At 46.3% G+C, this 16,404-nt stretch overlaps 1 protein-coding gene across 2 annotated transcripts in view; it reads left to right on the plus strand.

Moving 5' to 3' along the window:
* The window catches only part of ZDHHC14 (zDHHC palmitoyltransferase 14), a 278,874-nt gene that overhangs the window by 153,281 nt on the left and 109,189 nt on the right, over nt 1-16,404 (plus strand). The window lies entirely within an intron of this gene.

Below are 16,404 nucleotides of genomic sequence, written 5' to 3' on the forward strand. Positions count from 1 at the left end.
AGGGAAGTGTGGAAAATTACCAGAAACCCACCCAAGTGCAAGACGAGCTCTCACAGGAGGAAGGGGATAGTACTTAGGGAGGATCTAATGGAAACCCAGAGGCTCTGCTCAGTGTCTTCCACACAGTAACTCATCAGCTCTCAAACCAATACTGCAGCGGGGCTGTCATCACCTATAATTTACATTATTCTAGTTTAACCCCGTGGGGAAATGAAGGCTCAGGAGAATAAGTCACTCTGTCAAGCTGACAGAATTGCTGCCAGATTGCGGGTCAGAAGCCAGTGAGTCTGATTCCAGGCCCAAGGCGTTCCCACAACACCGTGGAACTTTTCCTGGTGGCCCTCTGGACTCGCCCCCTCGTTCTGGTGTGGAAATGGATCAGGTTCTTGTCTTAACTGTCAGTCGACCCGGTCTCACCAAGGAGAAGTTCTCAGACTCCAGGCAAGGCTGGGGATGGGATGGTGCTCTCCTCAGTTTCTTCCACAACTTTCTTCACATGCTCAGGTTTGCCTTGGGCTCTTTTTCTTCGTCACACAAGTCGTTTCAGCATTTCGGCGTCTTGCCCACCCTCAGGCTTATGGATGAGGAAGGGGCTTCACTCCCACCCTATACTTCAGGACCGTGCGAACCCACCTTTGGTTGGACCCATGAGTGTGCACCAAGGCTTCGCTGGGGAGGCTGGTTCCACTCCTAAGACCTACAGGCAGAGCTGATGGCCAAGTTATTCAACAACTGCTGGAGGCCTCCGACCTGGCAGACGTGAGCTTCATTTGCTGGACATGGAGAGGCCCCCGGCGCGTGCGGGAGGGGCTCGAGCAGTGAGCGGAGGCTGGGGACCCTGAGGCTCCCGGACAGCATCTTCAGCACTCCTGTACGGGTAGATGGGTGCACGCCTACCTCCCTCCGTAACAGGAGCTTTGGGGGTCACCAACCCCTTGGAGAATCCACGCCTCTTCTCCCTGCAGACTGTGAAGCCCATAAGCTCCGGGTGAAGACGTGGCCTGAGTAAGGCTCGGCCTCTTCTGCCGTGCTGAAGCCTCGGCTGAGAGCCAGTCGCCGTCACCGGGGCTGCTGCCTGGGCGTCCCCACCTCTTCCTAGACCAGCGGCCCCTCCTGCTTCCTCTGAAGGAGGGTCTGAGCTTGCAGCTCGTTTGTGCAACAGCCACCACTGATATTCCTTTGCTCAGTTTCCCTGTTTTCCTAGTTGCAACCCAGACATCCTGTTCAAGAGCGCTTCTCTTCAAAAAAAAGTGTCTTTGCGGGGCTTCCCTAGTGGCCCAGTGGTTGAGAGTCCGCCTGCCGATGCAGGGGACACGGGTTCATGCCCCGATCCGGGAAGATCCCACGTGCCACGGAGCGGCTGGGCCCGTGAGCCATGGCCGCTGAGCCTGCGCGTCCGGAGCCTGTGCTCCGCAACGGGAGAGGCCACAACAGTGAGAGGCCCACGTACCGCAAAAAAAAAAAAAAAAAAAAAAAAAAGTGTCTTTGCAAAGCCTGCTGTTGTATTTAGACAACAGTACAATCCTTCCATGTGTCCAGCTGCACACATTCCACTCAGGGAAGGAGAGGAGGCAAAAGCCAAACTGACGGAAACTTCTGGTTGAAAAAGTCTTCAAGAAGATGGCCAGAATAAGCATTACTGCTGGAAGATTTTCCCCCTGAGCACGTAGGCATGGCTGGAGCGTTTAGAGCCCTGTTTTCCGGGGCTTTGCTTGGTGGGCTCTGCTATCTGACATCATTAAGTCTCACAGGGGCTTAAGGCATGAAGTGATGCCTTTCTGGCAGCCAAGTGACAGCCCTCTCAGGCGGGTGTCTCTGGAAATCTAAAAGACCTTCCTCAGAACTTGACAGCTCTTTGGGGCTCTGCTAATTCTACTGACTGTTTAAACCAGCTGGACGGTGTGAGCCACAAGCCCTGGATGAATGAGGAGTCAGTCCCGTGGGAGATGATGCCTTCTGATCCTTTCCCCTCTCCACTGTATCACTCTCCGGCTTCCCCGTTGATTCTCCAGCTTTGCCATATGCTGGGCAAAATTCAAGGAATGCAGCCACCGTCACTTAATTTATTGTACCTTTCACGATAGTAACATCTTCCAAAAATTCCATCGGAAGAGCCAGGCATGATTTCCTTTGCCTGAATCCCTGCTGGGGAATCTCTCATAAAATATGGTTTTCCCAGATGTGGCTCCACTAGATCCCTTAAGGTTGTTTCCACGATTTTCTGCAGAACTCATGAATGTTTTTCTGCCTTTTGACCTCCTCTTTTTAAAAATTAACTAATAGTCATGTTTGCCACTGGGCAGTCCTCAGGAACCTGTTCTATTTTAAAATGAACTGAACAGATTTTTATCTCAGAAGTGTGCGGCTTAAAAGAAAACAAGAGACAACATGAAAGTTTAACCACAGAAGAATATCGTTGGAAAAGCACAATTCGGTGAGCAGGGTGGCTAAGGCACTAACTGGCCAACAGCAACATGGTATTTTTCTGTTTGTGTTTTTGTTTTTATCCAATGAGTTCAAAGAGTTTCATAAAAAGTGTATCATTGTACTTAGTAGTATCCAGTAAAAATACTCAGACTTCCAGGTGTTACCTGGCACCTGCTGCCTATATTTTTCTGAGGTTCTTCATCTCACCTTCCTGACAGGAGTGCATATCACAGTATGTTCAGTTCCACACTGGCTTCTTGGAAGTGAGGGGCTTTGGACTTTCTGCACCCCACCCTCTTCTCACAGGAAGCAAGTTACTTCTTGAGCATACCTTGGCGGTTTTAGGAAGCTTCTCTTTTTCTATAAATGAAAACTTAGCTTTGGTGTTATATCCATCAGAATCCATGCCCCCCCCACCCCCTGCCCCCCACCCTGCAATGTTGAAGCAAAACTAACCAGTACTACCTTTGTGTTTTGAAATAACAGGAGTAGTCTTCAGCATTCAGTGTCAAAGCCTGGTTAACAGGGACTCTGGGAATACAAGCTCTGTTCTACATAGAAACTATGGAGCTGGTTATTTAGCAACTGGAATTGGGAAGCAGAACCCAAAAGAAACGTTCTTGACCTTGGAGCGCACTAAGGTGTCACTCCCTCATTAGTTTCACTGAAGCTCAGGGAGCGTCCTGAACGGTGTAAGATCCTGTGTGTCCCTGGAGGTGCAGAAACCAGAAGGTGTCCTGTGCCCCCTCCCTTGTGTCCCACACATTAGTGGCCATGCCTCTCCACCCCTCACAGCTGCCCCACCCCGTTCCTTGGACGGGCTCCAGCCCCTGCTCACGGCTGTCAGGATCCTGCGCTTAGCTGTCTTTTTGGCAGGACAGCGAATCGTTTCCTTTGTTGTCCATCTGCTGGCAATCCATCACTGAGAGGTGCCATCACCCATGACTCCAGAGCCTTCACTCACCCCGAACTGGGTGAGGCACCTTCAAGCTAAATCAAGTTTCAGGTTTTCTAGGCATCTTAATTGTATATAATGAGGGTAACTGAGATCATTATAAAAGGGAAGAATCTTTTTAAACCTGTATTCTACCAAGAAACCCTAGAGGGTGCACATCAGAAATGCAGACCTCACTGGGGTATAATTGAGATAATGTGCCGTGGCGCGTGGGATTAGAAGACAGCCACGCGGTCCTGCAATTTACTAGCTGGATGGCCTCAGTCAACTTAGTGAGCCTCTTAAGGGCTTAGTTTCCTCATCTGTAAAATGGTCTCAAAAATACCAAGGTCATAGACTTTTTGCAAAGAATATGAAATATGATGAAATATCATGAAATACGATATGTGAAACTATTTGAAATTACAGGTACTCGATCAAAAATGGGAAATTTTCATCCTTTCCCTGCAGTCTCCCTGCCCAGCTGCCTGTTACTTTAGAAACCGTGTGACCACATCTGTGTGTCTAGCAAGGGCGGACCTTCCCTCTATGTCTGTCTGTTCTGACCTTGCCTTCTAATGGGCTGGATAATTACATGGTAGGAGTCCTCCCTACCATTGGGCAAGAGAAATGCATTTTTTAGTGCAAAGGCACTTTCTTTACAAAGGAAAACATTCCATTCCACGGGCAGCGTTTTGGTGGGGAATCAGGAATCATCTGTTAGTGAGTCAGCTGCCCCTGTAGACAAGGGTAAGAATAAATCTGCAGCCCCCAGCAGCAACCCAGTAGCCCACAACTCCTAGTGAATTTCATGTTCACTTTCCTACCAAATATGTGCTCCTGAAGCTGTCTCAACCCACTGGCCTCCAACCTGGTGTCAGAATGTTCATGGGCTTGTTAATCTGTTCACCTTACTTTGTGTTCATTTCTCTCCTTTAGGGAAAAACTTTTTTTCTTAATTGCATACGTAGCATTTTTCTTCTCTAGTCAAAAGTACCGTATTTCCATTTTATATAAGTATCATGTACTATTTTTCAAATTATGGTTTGTCTGCTATCGGAAAAGGGATTGTTTTATGAGCTTATGAGTGAAATAGCTTAACCATCCAAACTCACATGCATCTCTGTCTAAATGATTCTAACCTGTATTTATCCTCTGTTATCTGCTTCTAAGAGGTTTGTGATGATGGGTATGTTAAAAACCACTCTTCAATTCCTCTGCAGTCTTAGGGAACTATTATAAAGGAAAATTTACTTAGTAATTCTTCTTCCTTTGCAAAAGGAAGAAGGTGCCCTCTTTCTCTTCCAGGGATGGGGGGAAATTAACCACGACGCTTGGGGGAGGCGAGCTTTAGCAGAGCAGGAGGGAACTGTCGGCAGGAGTGGGGAATGCACGGAAATGAGTGCCTGCTCATCTCCATATATGCTTTCTTTAATTTTTTTCAACTGCACGACCATCTTTGCTACGAATCACCTTGCAGTTCACCACCCACAGCATGGACCCAGGTCTCTCAGGTCTGCTCTGATGATCATATCAAATTCAACTCAGCAAATGTTTGCAGAGGGCCTCCTCTGCAGTAGGAAGTGTCTGGGGGCTGGGGATACAGCAGTGACTAAACAACCTGCAAAGACCCCTCCTGCTGAATTGCCCCTGCGGTGGGGTCCAGTCCAGGTAGGTCTGATAAGGCTCCATCTTACCCCTTGTCGGTCAAGCATGGAAGGTCTGGAAACAGTAAATACAGTGAAGGGTTTTGGGGGTTCCATGTCCTTGCTGATGCCCGTCCTCTCTGTTGGTCTAACTCCTGCTTAGCCATCAACACCCCATCCAGAAAACCTTCTCTGATTCCATCCAGGCCCACTGAGCTGATCCTCTTCACTCTTCCCTCAGTGCACACTCTTTATCTCTGTCACCTAACTTGCTGTTTTGTTTGTAGTTTACTGATTTGGGGTCTGTCTCTCCTACTGGACTGTGAGCAGCTTGAGAGCAACGATCTTGTCTTCATCTTGTATCCATCCCGAGCATTTGGTCCAGTGTGTTGGCGTGTGGTAGGTCCTCAAGAAAAGTGCGTGGAGTGATTGAGTGAAGAAATGAAGGATGCTCAGCGACATGGGATATCCACAGTATCCACTGTACTTGCCCTCTATCTTTGTAGAAACTTTCCAGAACTCACACAAAGACCAAAATGTTCTGAGTTCGTGCTTCTTCATAATACCCGAGACCACTTTTCACAGTAACTTCTGGACACGGGCAGGAGAGGACTTGGCCCAGCGTGATGGTTAGGGCTGGGGCACGCTCCATGGCAGAGGCCTCAGTAATGTGTAAAACCTTGTTCACTGCTTTACCAAATTTGGGAGGGCAACTGCAGCCCTGGGTGGGGGGAGCTGCTGAGAGCTGGAGCCCGGGGAATAACAGCTAGCAGGAGGGAGGAGGCCGCACAAACAACAAGTATATGCTGAGTGGTACCAGCAGCACCACACCCGAGGCGTCCCTGGGCCGCATCCCAGCAGAGAGCCTGATGCCCCGAGGGTCTCAGGACAGGAGAAGGCTCACTGATGTTCATGGAGCAGTCTAAAACAGGACAGGGCATCTTCATCCCATAAAGATTTTCTCAAACACATAATGATCAAACTAATTTGTATTTAGTTGAAAATGTCTCTGTGTTGAATAATCCATTCCCCAGCTATGCTTGTAACTGAGATATCTAGCCTTCGGGTTCAGCTCCAAGAACATTGCCAGTGTTTAGGGGTTGAAATTGTGTAGCTTTTCATCCCTTCTCGTTCCTAAAGACCCCCTTCCCCTTCCTGCTACCCTTGGACTCACCCCCGACCCAAGGAAAGGAAAAGGGAAACTTCAGTGAGTCTGAGGCTCTGGATCTCCAGAGGGGTTGCTGGGAGCCGTGTCTGGCTCTTTGGGGTTGGTTTTTGTTTTTCACTGTGACATAGGGACAACAGGGTATAGCTGTCTCTGCCTTTAATCTATAAATGTCCAGTTTAAGGTAGAAATCCACAATGATGGCAGAAGAACTTCCTCCAGTCCCATTCCTGTAAGAAATTGTGTATAGACTCAAGCTGAGATGAGAGGTAACTTGAGTTTTGTATCCTTGAATGTATGATACCCCATACCTCAAAACACACCCATCTGTTGAGGGGCAACCTGCAGAAATCAAGGGTTTTAGCCTTCTGATGTTTTGATCTAACCCGGAGCATGAATTATTGTCAAGCATCTTTTTTATTGATAGTTGATTTTTTTTTTTTATAAATTTATTTATTTTATTTATTTATTTTTGGCTGCGTTGGGTCTTCGTTGCTGCGCACGGGCTTTCTCTAGTTGCGGCGAGCGGGGGCTACTCTTCGTTGCGGTGCGTGGGCTTCTTGTTGTGGTGGCTTCTCTTGCTGTGGAGCGCGGGCTTCAGTAGCTGTGGCTCACGGGCTCTAGAGCTCAGGCTCAGTAGTTGTGGCGCAGCACGGGCTTAGTTGCTCCGCGGCATGTGGGATCTTCCCAGAGAAGGGCTTGAACCCGTGTCCCCTGCATTGGCAGGCGGATTCTTAACCACTGCACCACCAGGGAAGCCCGATAGTTGATTTTTGAAAAGCACAGAGAGATTTTAATATTTTGGCAATACCCACTTTTTTCAGTTTAATGAATATTTATGCACTTATTTTTAATCATATATTTTTCCACTGCAAAAATAAGCCACGTTTGATTAAGAAGTTTGGAAACTATCAAAAAGCACATATGCACAAAATCACCCTCACACCTTTCACCATGGAAAATGAGGTAATACTTTAGGGCATATTCTTCCAGTTATGAATATAAATGTGTGTTTGAAACAAAAATGGGATCATCCCGAGTCTACTTTGTATCCTGTGTTTTCAGTTCATTCAGCAGATATTTATTGAAGGCCACTATGTGCTGGACCCAATTCCAGGCACCCTGGGTTACATCTTCAAACCAAGTGGACAGAATTCCTCATTGCTTGGAGGTTTTTTTTTTTTTTTTTCTAGTGGGAGAGTCAGACAGTATGAAGGTGACTATGTATACATTCTGCCAGGTGGGGTAAGTGATAGGAGGAAAAGGAAAGCCTGGAAGGGGACCCAGAGGGCAGGGAGTGCTGGTGAGGAGGGCTGTGGTTTTACACAAGGAGGTCAGAGAAGGCTCTACGGGGAAAGTGATATTTGAGCGGAGACTTGCAGGAGGTGGGGGAGCTTTGTGGCTTTTCAGGAACCGCATTCTAGGCAGAAGGCACAGCACAGACGGAAGCCCTGAGCAGAGGCTACCTGGAACGTTCCAAGAGCCACAGAGAGACGTGAGGAGGGACGAGTGGGTGAGAGGGTGGAGCAGAAGATGAGAGATGGGATGGACTGTGGGGCAGGACTGGAAGCGAGGCGGGGAGTCAGGAAGCTATGGCTCTGGATGCATCAGAGTGGTGCTGTGCCAGAAACCCCAGACCGTGACGCCTGCTGAGTCAAAGAGCGATTCAGAAAACGATGAAGGTGTGTTAGGGATCCTTTGACCAATTTATTTCATACACATTTTTAAAAATATATGTGCACCATCGGTGTATGATTTTAAAATTGGTGTCTAAATCCATCTAAAATAGCTCTTTCAATAAGTATAAAATAAAGATTTCCAGTGATGAGAGAATATTGTCTTATTTGGTACACTCTTCCTTAATGGTACATCTTAAATTGGGCTACCTTAGATTTGATGAAATCAGGAATTATGAATAGAGCTGAGGTCCCGCTGAGACTTTCCTGACAGAGTTGTCAAAAATGGAAGGAGAGTGGACACCATTTCAGGTGTAAAACGGGGTCAGAAGCAACCATACCTTGGAATTCTGTTTACGGCTGGAGCAAATCCCAGCTTTCTCCTCTGGCCCTTCTGTATAGAGGCCTTGCCCAGCATGTACACCTAGCGTGCCGCGAGGCAGGGAACTTTCCGCAGGGACCTCTCCTGCCTGGCTAATTTCTTATGGGTCCAGGATGCACTGAAAGCAAGATGATGGAGTTACTATGGCCAATTAGTTTGGCAGCCGTACTCCTGCAAATGACACAGACAATCGTGTGAGTTATTGTTTGTATGGTTGCCACGGATGTATGGCATGTACATCCATGGATGTACATGGATAGTGGGTGTATGGTTGCCATGCCTACGTAATCCCGTTAGGTCATTAAAGAGGCAGTTTGGGGGCAGAGAAATGCTGGCTTTCCTCCCCATGATCCACACACTAGCCAGAAGCCTTTGGCCTCCTGGAATTTTATTTTATTTTAACATCTTTACTGGAGTATAATTGCTTTACGATGGGACCTTCTGGAATTTTAAGTCAAACTCAAAATCACTTGGCCAAAAAAGTTTGAAACACCACAATTTTCCCTAACAAACCCTTGCACATTCTCAGTAGTAGATGGGGAAATGAGGCTGTTTACACACTGTGATTTGAAGCCTGTGTTTTTAAACTATAGCTTCCCAGGTTCTGTGTCTATAGCTGGACCTGTCTGGGTGGTCTGGGAGGCCCTGAATTAAGAATAATGACACTGATTTTGTCACATAGGAGCTCCACAGGCTTCAGGCGAGACTGTGCTGTGTGCAGACATCCCTGCTGTAACCACATCTAGCCAGGAGGCCTGCGGGGAGAAAGCGGAGTCCTTAGCTACCATCCTTTCCTGGGTAGGGAGAGCTTCACCAGCTTTCTTCCCTTTGTAAGCCCGAAAGCTACTGCTCTCGATGAGAAAGTAGCCGTAGCCTGGTGAAAAGATGAACTGCGGAGCCTCTGATGACACCGTGAGTCTTCTTCATGGTCCATACATTCCTACGTGGAGTTCTCCTCTCCCCGTCCTTTCTCTCTGGGTTTGAGCTTTTCCTTCCAGTGTCCTTTTGTTATATTCTTCCCCTTTGGTCCCCTTGTCCATTTATTTAAACTCCCTCCTTCTACAATGGTAGATTCATCACTCTGTGTGATTGCTAAGAAGGGACTTTTCAAGCACTGGGCGCTGCTGCGGGGTGTCTGGCGGGGGTAGCACTCTATGAAATCGTCTGGTTTTCCCGTTCCACGGTTGTGCGTGGATGTTATTTCCGAGTCCACTTTTTTCTCTATTTGTCTCCAAGTAATGTGCTTACCTTTGCCCTGTAGTGGTACATTTATTTCTAAATATGTGATTAAGGAACAAATCATAAAAGTAATGGTGTTTATGTTCCTGCCTATAAATGAAAAATACATTTATTATACAGTGACTCAGATGAAAAGGAAAAAGATCATTTTTATTACTACTCTCACAGGGCTACTCTGTTATTATTTCTGACGTGTGAGTCTTTGGCTCAGATTATTTCATTTTATGATCATTTGCCTTAACTATTTATTATTGAAATGCATGGCAATCAAGACTCTGACATTTAAAATAATAGCCGAGCTTTGTGATTTCTGAAATATAGAAACCTCCTTCGTTGGAGTGTGGCATCGATAAAGCAAGGCCACTCCCCCTCAGTATCAACTTTAATTGCGTACCTCATTTCTATGTATAAAGAATGGTTATTCTCATGTTTATGCTTTCATATGTACAGGACAGAACAAAAATGTCAAACATAGGTCATGCCATAGTCAGAGGTCATGGGCTACAATTAACGGGATATTTTTTTCTATGCATATCCATTTGCAGGCAAAATATTAAAAGATGACTCAAATTGTTTTGCTATGGGAAAAGATTCTCTACTTTTGTTGTTGTTATGTAATATTATTACTATTACATGTTTGCTATGTCTTTCTGCTCACCTTCCTACATTTCAAAGGGTCAGTCATGGCCTGTGGGCAGGTGGATTACACCTCTATTATCAATGGCAAAAGATTCTCTACTTTTTGTTCTAAAGGGCACTTGGTCTTAACGCCTCTGCTACATCTTCTTAATGTTGTTTTGTTTTGGTTTGGTTTTCAAGTCAAGTTAATCTTCTCCCAAAGAATGTCCTGTAGAGAAAAAGAGAGACTTAGCTACCCAATAATGAAATCCAGATTTCCTATCTGAAATGTTTAAGATATTAATTTAGCCCCAGGACTTTCATCCAGGGAATGAGTTCTACTGAGAGTAAATTCTAACCTGCGAGCCAGTTTCTAAATAGAAATACAGAATTAATGAGACTGCTGATTCTGGAATGTCAGTGTCTGTTTGATGGTAAAATAAGTTTGTCATAATTAATGACATAATACACTAATTGCATAGTCTCAGATAATATAGCACCCAGAAAATGGTTCCACCCTTCATGTATAAACATCAAAATGCAAATAATTATTTTTCCTAAAGTTTTGAGAAGATTACTATTAGAACTGAAAAAATTCCCTCTAATCTTTTGGCAATGCTACTTTTTCTAATTATTACCCGTCAAGACCTTTCTTTACCTCTAAAGTACAGTGAGTTGACGGTCTGTAGTAGGTATTTAATCAGCGTAGATAAAGACAAACACCTCACCGATGTATATGGTAGGAAGGGGGTTACTGTACTGGCTTTCATCACGATGGCATTTGTTGCATCTGGTGCTAAATTAGCTCATTTCTTCTATGTTACGAAAATGTGTGCTTTCAGGTGCTTTTTTTTTCCTCCTGTCACTTTCCCATTGAGCTTTATGAAGACTAAGGTGCTGGTAGCCTATCATCCACTCGGCCCTGGCTTGTGTGTAGGTCACAGTTCTTCAGACCGAAAGAGGACTTCATTTGGTGTTTATGTCTTTGGCAGCTGCTCATCATCTTGTATCAAATCCGGGCCCTGGGGGGAAGAAGTCTTCCTCATCACAGATGGCACTCAGAATTGGAGAGCCCATCCGCAGTTGCTCAGAAATGTGAAGGAGCAGTTTTCAAGTTGTCTGAGCTCGGGCTAAGCATTTTCTTTGCCCCTTGCAGCGCTTCAGCTATTACGTCGTGCCAGTTGCTGGGCGTTAGCTGAGATTTTCCCATCAGTCTCGCCTCCTTACGGAGGTCTCGTTATCGCCATCGTGGGCCACGTCTGCTTATTGCCTTGTCTTTACCAGCACCACTGCAGACGCTCTTGGCTTTTTCTGAGCAGCAGTTTGAAGGTGTCTGTGCAGCACTGATCTTATTGTTTGCTTGGGGGCTTGAATTCTGCTGCTTTTATAGAGAGCGATGTCCAAAACTTCAATGAGCAGCTCAACATTGTCCTTTGAAATACAGAGGCTGGTAGGATGGGTGACTGTCACAGAGCACCTAGTATTGCACAAAGTTATACCAACACACGGTGCTTCATCTGCTAGAACTTTAGAGTGTGTGGCACACATTAAACTCAGTGTGGGCAATCCCACCTTTTCTCAGTGGCAGAAGCATCCTGAACAGGGCAGATCCTTAGCACCTGTTTGAAGGACGTTACAAGACCTAGCAAGCTTAGAAGTTAGAGAAGCAAGTTCTAGACACAGGGTACATTGTCAATGTTGAGAATATGGCTGATTTGACTTTCCTGCTCTTTTCTGTGTTACTGTAAAATTCATTGAATAGGTCTCATTCATTCAATTGCTCAACAAGTACTTGTCAAATACCTACCCTGTGTGAGGCATTGTGCCTGGTGCTGTGAAGGACACACGCTGACCAGGGCCCAGTCTCACCCTCCAGGACTTCCAGTCCAGTGAGGCTCATGAAGCATGTCCACAAACAGCCACAAGTACCATCGAGAGAAGCAAACAAAAATATTACGGAGGGACTTCCCTGGTGGCGCAGTGGTTGAGAGTCCGTCTGCCGATGCTGGGGACACGGGTTCGTGCCCCGGTCTGGGAAGATCCCACATGCCGCGGAGCGGCTGGGCCCGTGAGCCATGGCCGCTGAGCCTGCGCGTCTGGAGCCTGTGCTCCGCAACGGGAGAGGCTGCAACAGTGAGAGGCCCGCGTACCGCAAAATATATATATATATATTACAGAGGTTTAGGAAAAGAAGCCAGCACTTTAGCTCGGGGTGAGCCAAGAAAATCTTTTCACCAAGTCCTTATGCGAACTTGAAAGTTGGGGCAGCTTTAACAAGCTGAGTTAGGGGTGAGGGTGTTCCAGACACCAGGGCTGGGTGGCAGGCGCCTTTCTGGGAAGGCCAGAGGTCAGGGTTGCTGTCCCCGTATGTGTGAAAATGGGGGTAGAGCAGGAGATGAGAAGGGGAGACTGGAGACTAGGCACCATGGGGTATGGACGCCAGAGAAGGAGCTTGAACTTGATTTGGCAGGAGAAAGGGAGTCATTGCAGGCTTTGGAACAGAGATGTGTCGGTGTGTTTGGGGTAACCTGAAGTGGGGCAGGCAGAGGGCTGAGATGGCTGTTCTGCTGTCCCCCAGGCGAGAAGCAGAGAGCCGAGGAATTCAGGGCAGTACTCCTGAGGTTCATGAGAGGCGGGGAATGGGGCCCCAGTGCGGTGGAAGGATGGGCCTTAGGGCGGGAGGAGGGCTGTCTCCTCTCTACCCAAGAAGAGGGAGAGAGGAGACGGGTACCCCTGGGGCAGCGCCCTTAGGCTTCCAGGGGGCTTCTGAAGGACTCAGACTCCAGAGGGACAGGTTTAAACATCTGGTAGACCCAGAGAACACAAAGCCGCCTTGTAACAGAGCTTCCAAATCAGCGTCTTCCAAATTTGGGGCGGGGCTTCCAAATCCCCGCCCCTGTCCTACCCCCATGTCCTTTCTTCTCCAGCCACAGAGGGGCCAGAAACGGCACTTGGCCAGCTGGGGAGGGGGAGGAGGTTTAACACAAAACCAAGTTAGAAATTTCCACTGGTAATTGGGATTGTTACACTTTGGAATAGTTAATGAGACTGTCTGTCACTTAAAGTGACTGAAGGACTTCCTGTTACCTTCATCTCATGACCAGAAAAGTCAGGATCCATCTGAGTTTTTCACAGGGTAGTAGGCATTTACCCATCAACTAGATTCTTCGTCTTCCTCCTTTCCCGGACTAGGGCTGAATAAATTAATTGACACTCAGGTGCAAACAACTTAAATCACAGGGTCTTGTCTCCTCCATGAGAATGTGGCAGGGGACAGAAAAGTTAAAGACGTTGATCTCTAATTCTGAATATCAGATATTGGCAAGGGCAGCAGACATCCTTGGCAGGAGGTGGGGAGAGGCCCGGTGGAGGTGGTGGGAGTCCTCCAGAGCCATCAGCCTGGAGCAGTGGGTAGCTCTACATACAGTGCACTTGGGACAACAAGAAACCGTTTAGGACGTGGCTTACTCATTAACGACATCTTGCTGTGAGCAGGTAAACTCTGAGGTCAACCAAGTTACATTTCAGAACCAAAAGGGAGAAACAAATACACCATAACCTAAGATCTACTAAATCAACTCCACGGGAGGGTTCCAACAGCACTGAAGTATCCATCTTTGGAGAAGCCAAATGGAGCTAAATAAATTCCACCCCTAAACACCCAAGGTGGATCACATCCTACTGGCTGGTCTCTCCAGGTAATATTGTCCAGCTGTGACCTGGGTGCAGCCACTTAACAACTGTTCCAGTTGTTTCTTATTCAAACTCATTAATAATGAGAAAGAGGAAAAAGTTGGCCTGTTGTATTCTCCGCCTTTGTTCAAACAGGCATTCTTCTGTTGAATTATGAATTTAAGTTCTGGAAAAATTCTCCTCTACACAATTGATCATTTTCCTAACGATTTTGTTAAAAAAAAAAAAAAAAAAAAAAGAGGTCCACCTAGAGTAGATTCTTTTGGACTAAAAAAAAGTTTTAAGGCTAATCTATATAAATTGAAATTTATTAGTATCAGGGTCAATTTTGTGCCTTTAATATGGACTGTGTTTATTTCTGATTGTGGTACACTAGCACATTTTCAAGGCTTAATACAATTTCAGGTTATATGACAATAAGAGTAACAAAGATAATGTCATATTTTATGACACAAATACTTTCTAATGTTCTTTGGAGTTTGAGTTCCTTGATATTAACTCGATTGATAGCACAGTCAGAGATTTAATCAATAGACTTGTAGCAACTGATATTTATCTCCAGCTCTTCATAAAAGCTCCACGTCACAGTCCAAACGTGCTCCATTTAACATAATAGACATGCCTTGAAAAGGTATCTATTTCTGTAGCCCCTGGCACTGCACTGTACCCTAGAGCTGGGATGCAGCCATGTGAACATTTCAGGGCAGTATTAAATAGGATTTTGATTGTCACTTTATACTGAATCTTTAAAGGGAAGATGGTCATTTCCTGACAAGACTTTTATTCTCTACGTGTGTCAAGTTGAAATGCAAGTTCTGTGTTAGGCTGTAGGGCTGGCCCACCTGTTTGACTCTGTATTTATTTCCCAATAAAAGAAGGGCTCCCAAAGGCAAAACAAAAACAAAAACAGGAGGCACCCCAAGCAGCACCATCTTTTAAATGTTTTCTTTCTAATTTTCAGAACTAGTGGATCTCTGTTGCAGGAAAGTGTTTCATTTGAAGCTTTTCAGTACCTAAAATTATAAAATCAAATTTTTAAGAAAACTGGAAGCCCACTAAAGAGTTTTAATTATGTCAGTGTTTGTCTGAAAACACTCTAGGAAAAGCAGTGACTCTTTTTTTACGCAACAAAATCCATTGGATTAAATAAGTCCTTTCCATAATTAAAGTGAATGCTTTCACAAAGGGTATTTCTTCCGCTTAGACACTCCTGTGTTCCTTTTTTCCACAGCAATCTCCGTATATCTTCTTGTCCTCTTTGCCAAATTCACTTTCCTACGAGAATCTCTGAGGATGTTCCAAAAGGCTCTAAGTGCCTGGGAGTTTGGGCGGGGACGTTGATGCAGGACAGACAATTAATCGTTTTTTATGGTTTCCCATGAATCCTGTGAAGAGAAGTCACAACAGGCAACCCAGCCCAAGTGTGATCTGATACTCTCTGTCGTTCATTCTGTTCTGTTTCTGCAGGGGAGCTGGTGTGGGAAAGATGAAACAGAAGTTAGAAATGTCACATATTTTGTGTCTCTAAATCAGGTGATTCTCTTGGAGACCGCAGTCCACTTGTCTGGTGGGAAATCTTACCTAGTCATGTTTGGGGTTACTCTTCCGTCTTCTTAAAGTGGCTGGAAAGTCTCTGGTTTCTGCAGAGCAGGGGATTCAGGACAGGCCCTTGGTCTTTAATTCACAGTAACCACTCCACATAGACCTGTCTGAGTCACCAGCCGCTCGAAAACGAGATGCTCTAACTTGCCTGATGTTGGTCTCAGCAAAGGGGTCCGTGGCCTGTGGTCCCCGAGGCCTGGATGCTTGCCAGCATCCCCTTGCCATCCCATCAGAGACCTTGCCACCTCCCTGCAAGTACTGCACAGGAGTGGGGTGCTGTCCCCAACACCCCGGGAATGAGGCCCCTGGCTCACCTCTTGAGCAAAGCTTTCCAACCCTTTCTTCTCCAGCTCCCTCTCTTTGTGTGGCCTTGAGTATCTGGAAGAGTATCTCCTGGTGAGGCAGACCATCTGGGAGGTGCTTTCCACTCTGGATGTTACAATTCCATGATTCTGTGTGGTGTTCCTCGATGCCCATGAGGTTACTGAATGTGATGACAAAACACTGACCATAGTCATTGCAGGGCCATCCTTCACCCAGCTCCAGGCACGAAGCTAATTTTCACTCTGCCTCTCACCGCCTCTGCAGAGTCAGGGAGCAATGACAGTGGACCAGAGTGGTGCTTAAACCTGGTTCCTGGATCCCTGGAGCCAGCTGGCATAGATGTCAGTCTGTCCCAAGGGCATCTCTCCCTGACTCCTCACAGCCCCTGCTGCGTGTCAGTTCATTCACTGCAGGACAGTGAAGGGGTTTCATAGAACTGAGATGCACCGTGTTCATCCGTTGGTAGCTCAGATGCCTTCTGGAAGAGCATGAGATTGTTATATTCCAGCTGCCTAAATGCTTTTAATCCTCTTCGGAAACGGCCTGCAAGTACATTTCCGTAGCTCATTAACCTCTTTTGGATAGATTAGCTGCAAAATATTGAAAAAATGATTTCTTGCCTTTTGAGGGTGGCTTGTGGTTCTCTGCGTTCTGGGCCTTGAGTTGTTTGACCCAGGGAGGAAAGGCCGGGTATGATG

This window comes from Mesoplodon bidens (genome assembly GCF_964165515.1).
Source record: "Mesoplodon bidens genome assembly, chromosome: 12".
Classification (NCBI taxonomy): domain Eukaryota; kingdom Metazoa; phylum Chordata; class Mammalia; order Artiodactyla; family Ziphiidae; genus Mesoplodon; species Mesoplodon bidens.